Source organism: Equus quagga, chromosome 3 (genome assembly GCF_021613505.1).
Source record: "Equus quagga isolate Etosha38 chromosome 3, UCLA_HA_Equagga_1.0, whole genome shotgun sequence".
Classification (NCBI taxonomy): Eukaryota; Metazoa; Chordata; class Mammalia; order Perissodactyla; family Equidae; genus Equus; species Equus quagga.
In genome coordinates, this window is record NC_060269.1 from 145,591,971 (window position 1) to 145,609,060 (window position 17,090).

Below are 17,090 nucleotides of genomic sequence, written 5' to 3' on the forward strand. Positions count from 1 at the left end.
ACATGTGAATGCTTACAAAGTTTGGCAGCTAGGAAAGATAGAGTATTGTTTCAGATTAGCAGATTTTGTGTGTAGCATAATAATAATTCTTTTCTTGGCATGTTTATGTTATATATTTATATATAAATTCGATTAAAAGACCTGTTCTCAGTTTATGTATAAAGCATATTTGTCTTTTTTTCTTATTGTTCATTAAACTTTGTGATGTGACTTTGATGTCAACAATAGAGGCTGATGATCTCACATTTTTCTAAAGTTACTGCTCTTTTGATTGGGGGCAGTTAATTAGCATTAACCCAGAACAGCTCTTGGGCTTTATGGATTTGAGCATTATATGTGGTTGCACTGCTCCAGTAAAAGGTTAAGTATTAATGGAAAATGGTCACAGCCCTTTTACTTAAAGAAAACATGTTACTTGTAAGTTTTCTTTTGATTTTACTTTTACAGTTACATTGAATGTCTTCATTCATTTAGCCATCCATAAAGCAAATATTGTTGCACATGCAGTGGATAATAAGTCTTTTTAGGACTACTTGTGTGGTATGTCACAGATCATTAACTGCAAGTAACCACCTGACTTGAGGGAAGCCTGGAAGCATCATTATAGTGAAATAACCTTTTATTTAGGTATCACTGTAGCACATTGATTTATTGAAGTGTCACCAGTTGCTACTGTGAAAATATATTCTCATTATCATTCAGGGAATGGTAGGGATTAACCGCTGTAGACTGTAAAAGAGATATATTGCCAACAATGGAAAAAAATAAGAAAAAAATGAAAAAATGTTATTGTCTGTATTTTATCTAATAATTACTTTAAAAGAATTAATTGGGTCATTAATTAGGCTAAATTAGGTCATTGTTTAGGACACTTTTAAATCTGTGTGTGATTCTGTATATCTGTTATATTAAAGGCATTCTGAGTTCTCTCTAATTTGAAATGCCTTTAAATTAATCAGCATAGAAAGGCAATAGCCAATTTATAACTATTTAACACAGTCAATCCAAAAAGTAATAAATTGTTTCTGAGAGCACATGGCTGCTTCCTAGGCACATATATCATGACTCCTGCCTTCAGGAAACTTAAAATCTTATTGTGGAAGTAAGATTAACATAAGGGACAAAAGATATAAAAGAAAGAAACGTAATTTAGTATTATTGTATGAAAGGGGGGGAAATTGTCAGCTAAGGATTAAGTGGAATGTGGAACTCAGAGTCTTTGCAAAATTAGTAGTGTTTGGATGTATAAATGGTAGGACTGAATTTCAGGCAAAATGTAACATTTTAAGATAAAATGTGTTTAGTGAGAAGTTGACAGAAATCTTGAATCCTTCTTAAGTATTTGATTCATTAAATAGAGTCTCTGCAGGTATTTACTATTTTTTAAACGTGGCATAAGCTATTGTGCTAATTTTTATTTTATTTGGGCTTTATTATTTATAGTAAACATTAGATTGCACTTGGGCACATTGGTGCTATTTTTTTTTTTTTTTTTGTAGTAGTGGTTAGGTAGGTAGCTTGCTAGTCCTTTTGGGCCAGTGCTAAGTTGTTTAAATATGATGATGAAATGATGTCCCCTTTTGTAAAGCATCTGTTATGTGCCAGGCATTGTGCTAAGTGATCTCTCCTATAAGACTGAGCCTCAGAGATTAACTTGCCTCACATGAAATAGCTAGTAGGAGATGGAGCTAAGATTTGAACCCAGCTATTTTCCTCCAAAGTACTTCCACTTCTTTCCATCTTGTTACCAGTAAGTCTTGAGCCAATTCAAGGATAGCTCTCCATTTGGAATTTAATGTTGGCCCTTTTGCAGTTAAAAAAAACCCCAGCAAACATATGTATACATATACCATAACACCAAAAGCTAGTAGGAAGTTAACTCTTGCTTTAGGAGTGTGGAATTTAATATTCCTAAAGTCCCACTGCACCCAAAGTGATTCAACTTATTGGAAAGGAAGCCCAGAGCCCTTTTATACATTTATGTCTCCAAAGAACTCATTTTAGAGTTTCTTGAAATCTGAGTTTCATTTCTGTATTTTGATGGTTGTTTCCATTGCTCCTTACAGGTTAGAGAATCAAAATAACTGAAAAATATTAGAGCCTGTATTAGTTTGTCAGGGCTGCCATAACAAAGCACCTCAGACTGGGTGGTTTAGACAGCAAATTTATTTCCTCACGGTTCTAGAGACTAGAAGTCCAAGATCAAGGTGCTGGCAGAGTTGGTTTCATTTTGAGATCTCTCACTGGCTTGTAGATGGCTGTCTTCTCTCTTTGTCTTCAAATGGGCTTTCCTCCATTCATGACTTTGTCCTAATCTCCTTTTATAAAGACACCAGTCATATTGGATTAGAGCTCATCTATATGACCTCAATTTTACCTAAATTATTTCTTTTAAAGACCGTTATCTCTAAACATAGTCACATTCTGAGGGACTAGTGGATTAGAACTTCAACATATGAATATGAGGGGGCAGGGTGACAATTCAGCCCATAACAGAGCCATTATGGTTTAGTATGTTAGAAGTATGTAAATCTCAGATTCACGGAAGTGGAAACTAGGGAAAAAATAAAAATCTTTTAATTTTATTGTTTTGTTTACTAATGAGGAAACCAAAATTAGAACTCTTTAGAAAACATAAAAATCAGTGGGAATTATATTTGTAGACTACTTTTAAAAATTTAGTATATAAGGAGGATTATTGTGTGTGATTAGTCAGATTATTTAAATAATGTATTTTTTTGGTATTAGGAGACTCAAATGCACATACTATACAAATTAAGGAAGAATGCTTAAAAGTAAATGGTGCCCTCACTCTTTTTTTTCTGTTCCAATGCTTCTAAAATTACAATGGAAGCCAAAGGAGGGGTGAAAGTGAGTTGATTTACAGAAATACAGTATTACATAGGAATTTTAGAAGCATATCTAGCATTCAAGTGAACTCTCTTTTTTTACTGAATATGGTAGGTTTCATTCCAAAAGCTTGATTATTTTACCTCTTTTTGAATTAATGCTTTTTCATGGACTTTTCTCAAATTTAATAAATATCATGGCATATAGAACTATCAACTTTAAATCATTTTTGGAAGATGATGAGGTAGAACTGAACTATCCAAGAATCTGTTGGACACATAAATAATAGCTATGTTTTTAGCAAAAAGCTCTCCTTACAGCTTATTCTGACATTTTATGTAAATGGAATCATGAAATACGTGGCCTTTTGTGTCTGGCTTCTTTGACTTATATAATGTTTTCAGTGTTCACCCACATTATAATGTGTATCAGTACTTCATTTCTTTTTTTTATGGCTGAATAATATTCCATTGAATGGATATACGTTACCACATTTTGTTTATCCATTCATTAGTTGATGGACAGTGGGCTGTCTCCCAATTTATGACTATTATAAGTAATGCTGTTATGAACATTTGTGTACAAGTTTTTGTGTGGACACAGGTTTTTATTTCTCTTAGGAAGATACCTAGGAATGGAGTTGCTGGATCATATGGTAACTCTGACTTTTTGAAGAACTGCCAAGCAGTTTTTCATAACAGCTGCACCATTTTACGTTTCTAGCAGCAGTGTATGAGGGCTGCAATTTTTCCACGTCTTCACCAGCACTTGTTATTTTACTTAAAAAAAAATTATTATAGCCATCCTAGTGTGTGTGGAATGATATCTTATTGTAGTTTTGATTTGCATGTCCCTAACAATGATGTTGAGTATGTTTCATGTACTTCATGTATATTTCTATATCTTCTTGTTGGAGGAATGTGTGTTGCCCATTTTTAAATTGGGTTTATTGTTGAGTTGTAAGTTTTCTTTATAGCATATTATATGTTTACCAGATATGATTTGTAAATATTTTCTTTGATTCTGCAGGTTACCTTTTCATTTACTTGGTAGTGTCATGTGATACACAAAAGTTTTTATTTTGATGAAATCCAATTTATCTGTTTTTTCTTTGGTTGCTTATCCTTTAGGTATTATAGCTAAGAAACTGTTGCCTTATCCAAAGTTATCAAGATTTATACCTTTGTTTTCTTTTAAAGAGTTTTATGGTTTTAGCTCTTAAGTTTAGGTCTTCCATCCATTTCGAGTAAATTTTTTATATGGTGTGACTAGAAGTCCAAATTCATTCTTTTCCATGTGGATATCTTGACCCAGCACAATTTATTGAAAACATTCTTCTTTTCCCATTGAATGGTTCTTGGCATTCTTGTCAAAAATCAATTGACAGGAGATGTATGGGTTTATTTCTGGATTCTCACTTTTATTTCATTGATCTGTATGTCTATCCTTATGTATGTACCCCCCTGTGTTATTAATGTAGTTTTGTAGTAAGTTTTGAAATCAGGAAGTGTGATTTCTCTACTTTGTTCTTCTTTTTCAAGATCATTTTGACTATTCTGTGTACCTGCATTTTCATATGAATTTTAGGATCAGCCTGTCATTTTCTGCAAAGAAGTCAGCTGGGAATTTGGTAGGTATTGTGTTGAACATGTACATCAATTTGGGGAGTATTGCTATCTTAACAATATTGTCTTCAATCCATGAACATGGAAAATCTTTCCATTTATGTAGTTTTTCCTTGATTTCTTTCAACAATGGTTTGTGGCTTTCAGAGAATGAAATTCACAGTTCTTTTGTTAAACTTATTCCTAAATATCTTATTCTTTTTAATGCTATTGTACTATTATAGATGAAAGTGTTTTTTAATTTCATTTTCTGATTGTTTATTGCTAGTGTATAAAAATGCAAATGATTTTTGTATATTGATATTATATTCTACAACCTTGCTGAACTAATTTATTAGCTCTAGTTTTTCTTGTGTGAATTCTTTATGATTTTCAATATGTGAGATCATGTCATCTGTAAGTAGAGATAATTTTACTTCTTCCTTTCCAATTTTATTTATTTTTCATTTTATTTTAACTCATTTTCTTGCCTAGTTGCCCCAGGGAGAACTTCCATTGAACAGAAATGATGAGAGCAGGTACTCTTGTCATGTTTTTATCATGACAAGACAAAATCAAGAGTGTTGGATTTTGTCAAATGCTTTTTCTGTATCTATTGAGACAATCTTTTGGTTTTTCCTGCTGTTCCAGTTTGGTTATGGGTAATCTCAGTTGACCTATCTTCAAGTTCATTGCTTATTTCTTCTGCCTGCTTGAATCTGCTGTTGAGTCTCCTCTAGTGAGTTTTTCATTTAAAAAGTGCTTGTTGATTAATTCCATGACTTTTGTCATTTCTGGCTCTCTTTCTCTGATTTTCATCCTGGTTGTTGCTCATATTTTGTTGTTTCTTCATATGTCTAATACTATTTTATTGGGCTTTGGACATTTTACATTCTTGAATGCTGTACTTTGTTCTCATCTTTTGTACTTTGGTAGGCACTTAAATTATTTGTAGCTTGATAGTTTTTAAGCTTTGTGAGAGTGCCTATACTCTATGGCTAGTTTAGCCCCATTCCTAAGGTAGTTACTTCCTTTTTTTATTTTTAATTTTTGCTGAGGAAGATTCACCCTGACCTAACATCTGTGCCAATTTTCTATTTTTTAGTATGTGGGCCACCAGCACAGCGTGGCTGCTAATAGAGCTATGTAGGTTCATGCCTGGGAACCAAACCCAGGCCGCCGAAGCAGAGAGTGCTGAACCTAACCACTAGGTAACCAGGAGCTGGTCCAGGTAGTTACCCTTTTGTGTTCTCCGTTGAATGCCCTGGGTATTCAGCAAGTTCCTTCCTCTTTAGTTGCTTGGAAGTTGAACTATCTTCCAGGTCTGCTTGCATTCTGGGAATTTTTCTGGTTGTAGCTTTCTGGTTCTTCTTTGCCCAGCTACAAGGACTTTTGCTTAGCAGTCAAGAACAGGCTCAAGGAGGCTCTTATAAAAATTTCTGAACCTTTTTCTTTGTAGATATCTTCTTTCCAGTATGGTGCTTTACAGAATCCCAGATGCTTTAGCTTATTTGAACTGAGATCTCAGTTTTCTCTAGTCAACAAGCTGATCATGCTCTCCTTGTGTTCTCTCTCTCCTTAGTATGATTTGGAAAATACCTCCAGGGGCTGGACCTGTGGCTGCGTGGTTAAGTTCATGCTCTCTGCTTTGGCTGCCCAGGGTTTCGCAAGTTAGAATCCTGGGTGCAGACATGGCACTGCTCTTCAATACATGCTGAGGCAGTGTCCCACGTAGCACAACCAGAAGGACTTACGGCTAGAATATACAACTATGTACTGGGGAGCTTTGGGGAGAAGAAGAAGAAAATAAAAAAAGAAGATTGGCATCAGATGTTAGCTCAGGTGCCAATCTTTGGGGAGAAAAAAAAGAAAATACCCCTGTTAGAAAGTCAGAGTGATTATAAAGCTCCCCTTATTTGTTTGTCATGTCTCAGGGATTACCCTGACTGATGTTCAGTGTTGGCTTTATATGTTTTATCCAGTTCTCTAGTTTTTTATGGCAGGAGGAAAATCTTGTCCCAGTTATTCTGTCATAGCTGGAACAGTAGTCTTTTAAGAAGGTTTTATGTCTTTAAATATTTTATATCTTCAAAGTGTTTTGTATCTTCAAATTTGCATGTCAAATAAAATATAGATTATACTTTCCAGTGTTTTGGGTTAGCTGTTATGAAGAGAGTTTCAAAAATTAGAAATAGTTAGAAAAATTCAATAATAGATCAGTTCGTTTCGGAATCAGATCTATGGGGAATTCTGATCATTTGGATCAGGGGACTGAGCCATTTTCTTACACCACATATATCTTGATTTCATGCAAAGCAAGGAGGAGAAGGATGATGTTAATGATGATTAAAAAAACACACAAACTGACATTTTTCTTTTAGAGACTGGTCTTGAAAATACAAACCTCTAAAGTGTGTATTGTACCCATAGGGTGAAAATATTCTCATTAGCTATAATCTAGAAAGTAAAGGTTACCAAGACTAAAACTAATACTAAAGTATTTTAAAGGCCAACCAAATGTTTTGATTAATACTGTTGAGTAATATGTGTATACAGCCATGCACTGCATAACGACATTTCAGTCAACAGTGGACTGCATATAACGGTGATGCCATAAGATTAGTATTATATGGCCTAAGCGTGTAGTAGGCTGTACCATCTAGGTATGTGTAAGTACACTCTATGACGTTCGCACAATGATGATATTGCTTAACAATGCATTTCTCAGAATATACCCCAGTAGTTAAACAATACTTGGCTGTAATCTCATCAGTGCAAGTAAGGTATTATGTTTATTTAGCAAACATCCATTGAGGGCCTGTTTTGTCTAGGAATCATGCTAAATATTGGGAATACAAAAAGAGTAAGACATGGTCCCTACCCTTAAAGACCTGATAGTTTTCTAGATGTAGCCATAAAATTATGAGGAAGATTAGGTTTACAGGATTAAAAATGGACAGCAGCCAGTTTATGGCCGGAAGGGGAAGTTGGGGTATTAAATGGGGATCATGGTAACGGATCAGTACCATGTGAAGATTATGGAATAAAAGTCAAAGTCATAGATATGGATGAAGCATCATTTGGGGCTTATGAAAGCATTTAATCTCTTTCCTCATGATTCTCATTGTAGCATGGTCTCCATTCATGTTCCCTTCTCAGAGATCCTTTTCCAAGGTTGCATCCTCATTTGTGCAGGAATCCTATCAGATAGGATGAGACTAGGTGATAACCTGAGGCTAAGAAAAGGATGAATTCTCTGCTCCCTCTTCCCCAGTAAGGCTTTTGCATTGAATCTTTATGAAAATCTCACAGGAATTTTTTTAAAAGATGGGAATGTCAAAGAGAGGTTCTCCAGATTGAAATTAAGCAATCAGGTAAATTTTTGCCCTCTTTATTTTGAACATTATTTCAAGTTTAATACTTCAGAGATAATAAATTTAATAGTAATATGATAGTCATAAAACATAAGTTAAAGTTATCAATGTGACATTTTAAATCAAATATTTCCTTTAACTTAAGCTGTAATTTTTTTCTTTTATATTTCACTGCTATAATTAACAAGCAGATACTGAGAGCAAATAGAAGGGAAGAGTAGTACCTCAAAGTGGTAATCCTGTGAGGATAATCACTGTGTATTGTTTAGAATTGCTGCAGCTCCAGAGTGTGACTACTGTACTGTCTGATTTTTCTTTCCACAGAACTCTGTATACATGTGTTAAATTAGAAAAACCAAACCCCAAAAAACTGCCATGACCTGTTAAAATCAAGATCTTTGCCAGAGGTTAAACATTTCTGTTAATTCTCCTATAATGCAAAGTTCATCAAGATCTTGAAAAAATGTATTTGGACCAAACTTGGCTTTCTCTAAGAATTCCTACTGCTCTGTAGTGTGGGTACACACACACACAGCTTTAATGTAGGATCTTGAGTGCTTTTCATGATGCTGGAGATGGAATTTGCTAATATTGGAGTTTTTGAAATAGAATTATCTGTATTAAATTACTGTGACGGATTTCAGGGAAACAACATTTGTTGACATAATTTTATATCGGATTCAGTGTTAATTTTATTAACATCCAAGGGTGCTTAATTCCAGAATCAATTGATATTCTTTAAGACTTTATTAATTAAGACTGGTTTTTTTAGAGAAGTTTAAGGTTCACAGCAAAATTGAGGGGAAGGTACAGAGATTTTCCATGTACCCCCTAATCCCACACATGCATAGCCTACTCCCTCCGTTATTAACACCCCACCAGAGTGGTACATTTTTTATAATTGATGAACCTACAGTGATACATCATAAACACCCAGAGTTCATAGTTTACATTATGATTCACTCTTGGTGTTATACATCCTGTAGGTTTGAACAAACATATAATGACATGTATCCATCATTATGATATCATACAGAGTATTTCCATTGCCCTGAAAATGCTCTGTGCTCTGCCTATTCATCCCTTCCTCCTCAACCCCAGCCAACCGCTGATCTTTTTACTGTCTCCACAGTTTTGCCTGTTCCAGAATATCGTATTGTTTGAATCATATAGTATGTGGTTTTCTCAGATCGTCTTCTTTCACCTAGTAATATGCATTTAAAACTCATCCATGTCTTTTTATGACTTGATAGTTCATTTCTTTTTAGCACAATTTATCCATTTACCTACTGAAGGACATCTTGGTTACCTCTAAATTTTGGCAGTTATAATTAAAGCTGCTGTAAACATCACTGTGCGGGTTTTTGTGTGGACATAAGTTTTCAGTTCATTTACGTAATTACCACGGGGCATAATTGCTGGATCACATGGTAACTATGTTTTTAGTTTTTTAAGAAACTGCCAAACTGTCTTCCAAAGTGACGGTACCATTTTGCAGTCCTGCCAGCAGTGTATGAGAGTTCTTGGTACTCTACATCCTTGCTAGCATTTGGTGTTGTCAGTGTTCTGGATTTTGACCATTCTAGTAGGTTATGGTGGTATATCATTGTTGTTTTAATTTCCATTCCCCTGATGACATATGATGTGGAACATCTTTTCATATGCTATTTGCCATCTGTATATCTTCTTTGATGAGGTGTCTGCTAAGGCCTTTGGCCCAGTTTTTAATTGAGCTGTTTGTTTTTTCATTGTTGATTTTTAAGAGTTCTTTGTATATTTTGGATGATAACGGTACTTTATCAGATGTGTCTTTTGCAAATATTTTCTGTTAGTCTGGGGCTTATGTTATTCTCTTGATACTGCCTTTCCCAGAGCAGAAGTTTTTAATTTTAATGAAGTCCAGCTTATCAATTTTTTCTTTCATGGATTGTGCCTTTGTGTTGTATCTAAAAAGGTATTACCATACCCAGGGTCATCTAGGTTTTCTCCTGTGTTATCTTCTAGGAGTTTTATAGTTTTGTATTTACATGTAGGTCTATGATCTATTTTGAGTTAACTTTTGTAAACGGTGTAAGGTCTGTGTCTAGATTCATTTTTTGCATGTAGATGTCCAGTTATTCTAGCACCATTTGTTGAAAAGACTGTCTTTGCTCCATTGTATTGTCTTTGCTTCTTTGTCAAAGATCACTTGACTATATTTATATGGCTCTATTTCTGATCTGTCTATTCTGTTCCATTGATCTTTTTTTTTTTTTAATTGGCATCTGAGCTAACAACTGTTGCCAATCTTTTCTTCTTCTTCTTCTTCTTCTTCTCCCCAAAGCCCCCAAGTACATAGTTGTATATTCTAGTTGTGAGTGCCTCTGGTTGTGCTCGGTGGGATGCTGCCTCAGCATGGCCTGACGAGTGGTGTCCGTGCCCAGGATCCAAACCAGGACACCCCGGGCTGCCAAGGCAGAGTGTGTGAACTTAACCACTCAGCCACAGGGCCAGCTCCCCATTGATCTATTTGTTTATTCTTTTGCATACCATTTTGCTTACTGGAGCTTTTTAGTAAGTCTTGAAGTTGAGTAGTGTCAGTTCTCTGACTTTCTTCTCCTTCAGTATTGTTTTGGCTATTCTGGATCTTTTGCTTCTCCATGTAAACTTTAGAATGAATTTGTCACTACCTGAAAAATAACTGGTTGGGATTTTGATTGGGATTATATTGAATCTGTAGAGCAAGTTGGATAGAACTGACATCTTGAGCCTTCCTACCCACGAACATGGAATCTCTCTCATTTATTTAGTTCTTCTGTGATTTTGTTTCCAGAGTTTTGTATTTTTCCTTTACATGTATATTTCCTCTACAAGATATAGATCTTGTACATATTTTGTTAGATTTATACCTAAATATTTCACTTTTGAGGGTCTCTAATGTAAATAGTATTATGTTTTTAATTTCAAATTTCACTTGTTTGTCGCTGGTAGATAGGAAAGTCATTGACTTTTGTATAGTAACTTGTATCCTGTAACCTTGCTGATATTCTTGATGAAATTGATGTAATTTCAAAGAATGCCTTAAAAGTACTATCTCTCACTGTACCTCTAGAACATTTCAAAGAATTTTACTTGTCTGGTTTGGTATTGAGTATGATATTCTGGAAGCTAGGTGAAGAGAATGTTTCAAGGAGGGAGGAATCAACTGTCAAGTGCTGCTGATAGGTAAGTAAGAAGAGGATCAATAATTGACTAATGGATTTAGCAACAATTCATTGTTTATCTTTATAAGATCAATTTTGGTGAAATGATGAGGACAAAAGCCAGGTTAGAATTAATAAGTATAGATGATTCTTCTGAGGAACTTGCTGTAAAAAAAGCAGAGAAATGGAACAGGGAGGGAGTGGGGTCAAGAGTTTTAAAATTGTTTTTTTAAGATGGGAGAAATATGCCAATAGAAATGAAATAGTAGACAGAGTAAAATTGATGATGTAGGAGAGAGATGTTAGAATTGCTGGAATGATGTCATTAAGTAGTTGAGAGAGGATAGGATTTAGTGTACAAGTAAATGGTTTGGCTTTAGGTAGGAGCGTGGAGCATTTATTGATTCATGGTATCAGGAGTATAGGTCACTGCCTATACTATGTTTGATGTATAGCTCTGGTGACATGCACAAGGTCTCTTGACTGTTTCCAGTTTCTCAGTGAAATAGGAAGCACAGTCTGCTCTTTGTTGAATTGTTTCCCCCTAAAAGATATGTTGAAATTCCAAACTTCAGTACCTGTGAGTGTGACCTTATTTGGAAATAGGGTCTTTGCAGATGAGTCATACTTGATTAGGGTTGACTGTAAATCCAGTGACTGGTATCCTTATAAGGAGAGAGAAATTTAGGGCCGGCCCAGTGGGGCAGCGGTTAAGTTGGCACATTCCGCTTCTCGGCGGCCTGGGGTTCACCGGTTCGGATCCTGGGTGTGGACATGGCACCGCTTGGCACGCCATGCTGTGGTAGGCGTCCCACATATAAAGGAGAGGAAGATGGGCACAGATGTTAGCTCAGGGCCAGGCTTCCTCAGCGAAAAAGAGGAGGACTGGCAGGAAGAAAACCATCTGAAGATGGAAGCAGAGACTGGAGTGCTACGAGTCAAGGAATATCAAGGTTTGCCAGTAACCACAAGAAGCTAGGGAGAGTCAGGAAGGATTCTTCCCAAGAGGCTTCAGAAGGAACATGGCCCTGCCGAAACTTTGATTTCTGACTTCCGGCCTCCAGAACTGTGAGAGAACAAATGTCTGCTGTTTTAAGCCACCCAGTTTGTGGTACTTTGTTATGGAGCCCTGGGAAACATACCAGTCTTCATCTGAGAGTGAGAATAGGGGAAGGCTTGATGTTTTGATTTCTCATGGCTGTTTTTTTACTTTTCTTTCTTTGACCTAAAGCTTCATATGATGTCAAGCTTCCTTGACACTTTCATTTGCCGATAGGTAGAATGTTTCTAGGCCTGTTTTTAATACATAGAGCATTTCTTTCAGACCAAGTCTTGGTTCTAGTTTTCTCACCTTTTGCAACTCCAAGCACATAACTCTTCCAGGTAGGTTTTAGAAAAGCTGCCTGCAGCACTAAGAACTGATAGACTCCCCTCTCCTCCCAATGGGACACTGTAGAATCAGTTTTTGATTATTGCTGATTTTTTTTAACATTCTGTTAGATAAAATTTCAAACATAGAGAAAAGTTGAAAGAATTTTACAGTAAACATCTGTATAGTCACTGTCTAGAGCAGGGGTCAGCAAAGTTTTTCTGAAAAGAGCCAGATAGTAAATATTTTACACTTTGCTGTCCATACAGTATGTGTTCTAACTACAGGTATATCTTGTGTTATCATGCTTTGCAGATACTGTGTTTTTTACAAATTAATTGGTGGCAACCCTGGTTGGGCAAGTCTAGTGGTGCCATTTTTCTAACAGCATTTGCATTTTTTAGCTATAAATGTGTTTTTTGTTTTTTGTGGTTTTCTTTGTGAGGAAGACTGGCCCTGAGCTAACATCCATTGTCAATCTTCCTCTTTTTGCTTGAGGAAGATTGTTACTGAGCTAACATCTTGTACCAATCTTCCTCTATTTTGTATGTGGGACACTGCCATAGCACAGCTTGATGACCCGTGTATAGGTCCACACCTGGGATCTGAACCTGCAAATCCCGGGCCACCAAAGCGGAGCGTAGGAACTTAACCACTATGCCACCGGGCTGGCCTCAATAAAGTATTTCTTTATGAAGGTATGTGTATTGTTTTTTTAGACGTAATGCTATTGCACACTTGATAGACTACAATATAGTGTAAACATAACTTTTATATGCACTGGGAAACCAAAAAATTTGTGTGACTCATCTTTATTGTGATACTTGATTTATTGTGTTGGTGTGGAACTGAACTTGGCATATCTCCAAAGTATGCTTGTATTCGACTGTTCCACTGTAGTGCAAATACAGCCACGGACAATATGTAAATGAATGAGTGTGGATGTGTCCAATAAAACCTTATTTGTGGACACTGAAATTTGGATGTCATATTTCATCTCATGAATGATTCTTCTTTTCATCTATCTTTCACCTTCTGAAAATGGAAAATTGGTTCTTAGCTCATGGGCTGCAACAAAAACAGGCAGCAGACCAGCTTTGGCCCACAGACTATAGTTTGCTGATTCCTGGTCTAGAGTTTACCATGAACATTCTGCTATGTTTGCTTTCTCACATACATATCTATCTGTCTATCCATTCCTTTATCAGTGTAGTAGTTTGTCTACTTTTTGATGCATTTCAAAATAAGTTGCAGACAGCACGGTTTACACCTAAACGCTTCATCATACATATTATTACTTAGAGCTCAGTTTTTTTGTGTGTGTGGTAAAATTTACTTAACGGTGAAATGAAAAGAACTTGTGTGCTATTTGTTGATTTTGACAAATCATATACCTATATAACGTAAATCCTTATCAAGGTATAGAATTTTGTTATCCCAGATGAGCCCCAGCCTTCCTCACTGCCCTCCAAGTCCTACTGCAGCCATGGCCTCAACCACGATGTCAAAATGAAAGGCAAAATGAGCAACATCCGCCACTGCAGCAGCCTCCACTGCCAAAGTAGGGAAGAGACTGGAGATGAGAAGGATGGAATGCTTGCATTTTTTTCTTTTTGCATTGTCTTTCATTTTCTTTATTGACTAATTTCTTGAGGGCCAACAGCTCTGTGGCCTCAAGTTCATGTTTTTGGTTCTTCAAGATCTGTAGACTCTTGCTTATTCCTATTTAAATATGAGATAGAATTGAATAGTGTTAGTAGCTGATCTGGATTTTAAAATTTATGATGAAGGTCATTGTTGCATTTTCTAGCTGTTTTTACCTTGAATGTGGGGACAAACTTTAGGGCTTACAATATATTTCACCCTGGCCATAGAATATTGGTGTCATTTTGACAATCAGGCTCTACTATGTGTATATAGACAGTCAGTAACTGAGACCTCCTGTCCATTGTAGAAGTTAGGAAGGAATTTCCTTGGACTGATTTAGAGGATTTCACCACTCTGTACAGCTGTCCTTCCTTTTTCTCTTTATACTTCTGTAGCAGCTTGAGGTTACGTGGGGACCACTGACCTGTTTCTCTCTGTGGTGGCATCGTACTAGGTCAACTTGACTAAACTGGAAATATGTTCCTCAAATTTCCTTCCCTGTATTGTTCTGGCTAGCATTAGTTACAAGAGACATTTGTACAAGATTTGTAAGGAGAAAGTGAAGTGGCAGGCATGCTTTTTGACTCTCTGAGGGTCAGAGCTGAGTACCAGGTACTGTGGCAGCTCTCATACCATGTCACTGATTTGCTAGTTCACCTTGTAGGTGTGGGATAGCACCTGGACCAGGAGTTCCTTCAGCTTCTGCCAGATTTCACCCTTCAGCTTCTCTGAGTACTTGCCTCGCATGTACAGCTCCTTAGTGAAGGGTGCAAGCTTCTTCCATAGGTTGCCCTTGGCATCAGGTTTGGAGCTGGTGAGAAACAGATGTGAGTTCCAGTTTGTCATTGCCAATTCCTGTTGTCCTCACAGATTCCAGTTTGTTCTTGTGGATTTCAATTGTCCTTATTAGTTTTAGGTCATCTTCACAGGTACCAATTTGTCCTTGCTCTTTTCCTTATCCAGTTCCTTTCCTGACAGTCTGGCAGTCAGGATATAGTGACTTCAGAAGGATCAAGACTAGATACAGAGGCAATAGCTTACACCTACTGCTCTGACAGCTCCCACAGCTATGTAAGGTCTAAGCCCTATAATAAATCCTTCTTCTTTATCACCCACATTGGTTCTGCTGCTTTGATGTTCCCTAATTGATACACTTTACCTATTCCAGGGTTTATACTAGAAACCTTTTATATTAGGTCTCATACTTAGAGAGTTATTTCTGCCAGCTCATTTTATCTTCCAGAAATTTTTCTGTTTCTCTTCTACTCTTGGTACCTTCTCTTTATTTTTGTTTACTGTTGCTATGTATTCTCATTTTTTAATCTTTCATCTGGCATATCAATGGTAGTTTGGACTAAAAAATCCTTATTGTGCTTAAATATTAGTTTTAAAGACATTTAAACAGATGTAACAATCTTTTAAAGCCAGTTGAAGTCTTATTTTATCATAAAGATCCATTTAACAAAATAGTGAGCTGGAGAGTGTACAAAGAAACCAAAAGAAGTTTTTATATTTAAATGGCCCAGTGAGAGAGAACTGTCATTTTAAATCAGCACTATGGCACAGGCATAGTGAGAGGTGTTTGACAACCAACATTCAGACATATTTTCACGTTATGCTGCAGATGCATAATGTAATGTGATGTAATCAATTATAAAGTAAGGTCTAAAACTTTTCTTTTGGCAAACTTTAAAGGTTGAACACCTGTTTCAGTGACATGTGATTCTTCATTGGTTTCAGTATCTCTTTTTATCATGATTATTTAATATCAGAGGTAGTATATTTTGATTTTTGAGGTTGACTTTTTTGCTGGCAATAGACAGAATTCTGTAGCCATTTAGGTTAATTGACGCCACTTTTGGCCCCAAGTGAGATTTTGTTATAGTGCTTTATTTTCTTCTGAGGCTGTTATATGTAAAAGACAATGTAGTAAATAATTGTTGAATGAATTAATGTCAGATGGGAAGGTCCAAATATATTACTAAATTTTAATAAAATGTAGTATCAAATATTAGTGAAGTAACCGTAACTTCTTGGAGTGTAGATACTGTTGATATGCATGTTTAAAAATTACTTTTATTTCCATATATTTATATCTCATATTGAAGTATTAGCATAGTGAATTATTTAAAATATATAACTTGTGTAATATATTCTAAGATATTGCTATAGTGGGAGTTATTCTTGACTTATTCTCTAATAGATTTTTTTAGGATTTTAAAGTAAAGTGTGATTATTACATATTCAATTCAGAAGGTTTGGAAATTCAGAAACCTATGAAGAAAAATAAAATCACTCATAGTTCTACCTCACAGAACCAACTACTTGTTAATATGTGTATATATTCTTTCAATATTTTTCCATACAGTTTTTTTCACTTAAGGTTTTTAGCCCACATATTTTTTCTTGTTATGCATACTTTTTAAAATTTATTTTTATTTTTTTTCTGCTGAGGAGGATTAGCCCTGAGCTAGCATCTGTTGCCACTCTTCCTCTTCTTTTTGCTTGAGAAAGATTAGCTCTGAGCTAACATCTGTACCAATCTTCCTCCACTTTATATGTGGGTTGCTGCCACAGTGTGGCTGTTGAGTGGTGTTGGTCCAGGCCTGGGATCTGAATTCGTGAACCCAGGCTGCTGAGAAGGATTGTGCCAAACTTAACCACTACACCATGGGGCTTGCCCCAGACTTTTTTTTTAAGCTTTGTTTTGAAGAGTTACCTAAAATTTGTACCCCATAGTTTATTCATTTTTTAATTTCTGATTATTTCTTTGTGATTATTTATGAATTTAAAAAACATGACTTTTACAATGTTTTATAAAGGGGGAAAAATTAACAAGGAGTCAAACTTAAATGAATAGTGATCCCAGTAAACTCAGAAAATGATAGATTTGGCTGTGTAGGGGAGGAGGACATTTCCTCTCCCCAAATAGGGGTTCGTCTGGCCGGAGAACGAGTTAAATTCACATGAGACAGAATAGCAAGAGAAAATTAAACAAAGCTTTATGAGGAGCCATGGCCCGGGGCCTTTCTTCCCGAAGGAAGAAAGGGCACTGAAGAAGTGG

General features: G+C 36.0%; 1 protein-coding gene across 3 annotated transcripts in view; it reads left to right on the forward strand.

The window, feature by feature from the left end:
* The window catches only part of RAB28 (RAB28, member RAS oncogene family), a 90,008-nt gene that overhangs the window by 34,678 nt on the left and 38,240 nt on the right, over positions 1–17,090 (forward strand). Inside the window, exon 6 of one of the 3 annotated variants that reach the window (XR_006888029.1) lies at positions 4,392–4,480. The exons of the other annotated variants lie outside the window; for them this stretch is intronic. The gene's annotated coding sequence lies outside the window, so the exon portion shown is untranslated. The remainder of the gene's footprint in view (positions 1–4,391; positions 4,481–17,090) is intronic. 3 annotated transcript variants of the gene reach the window in all.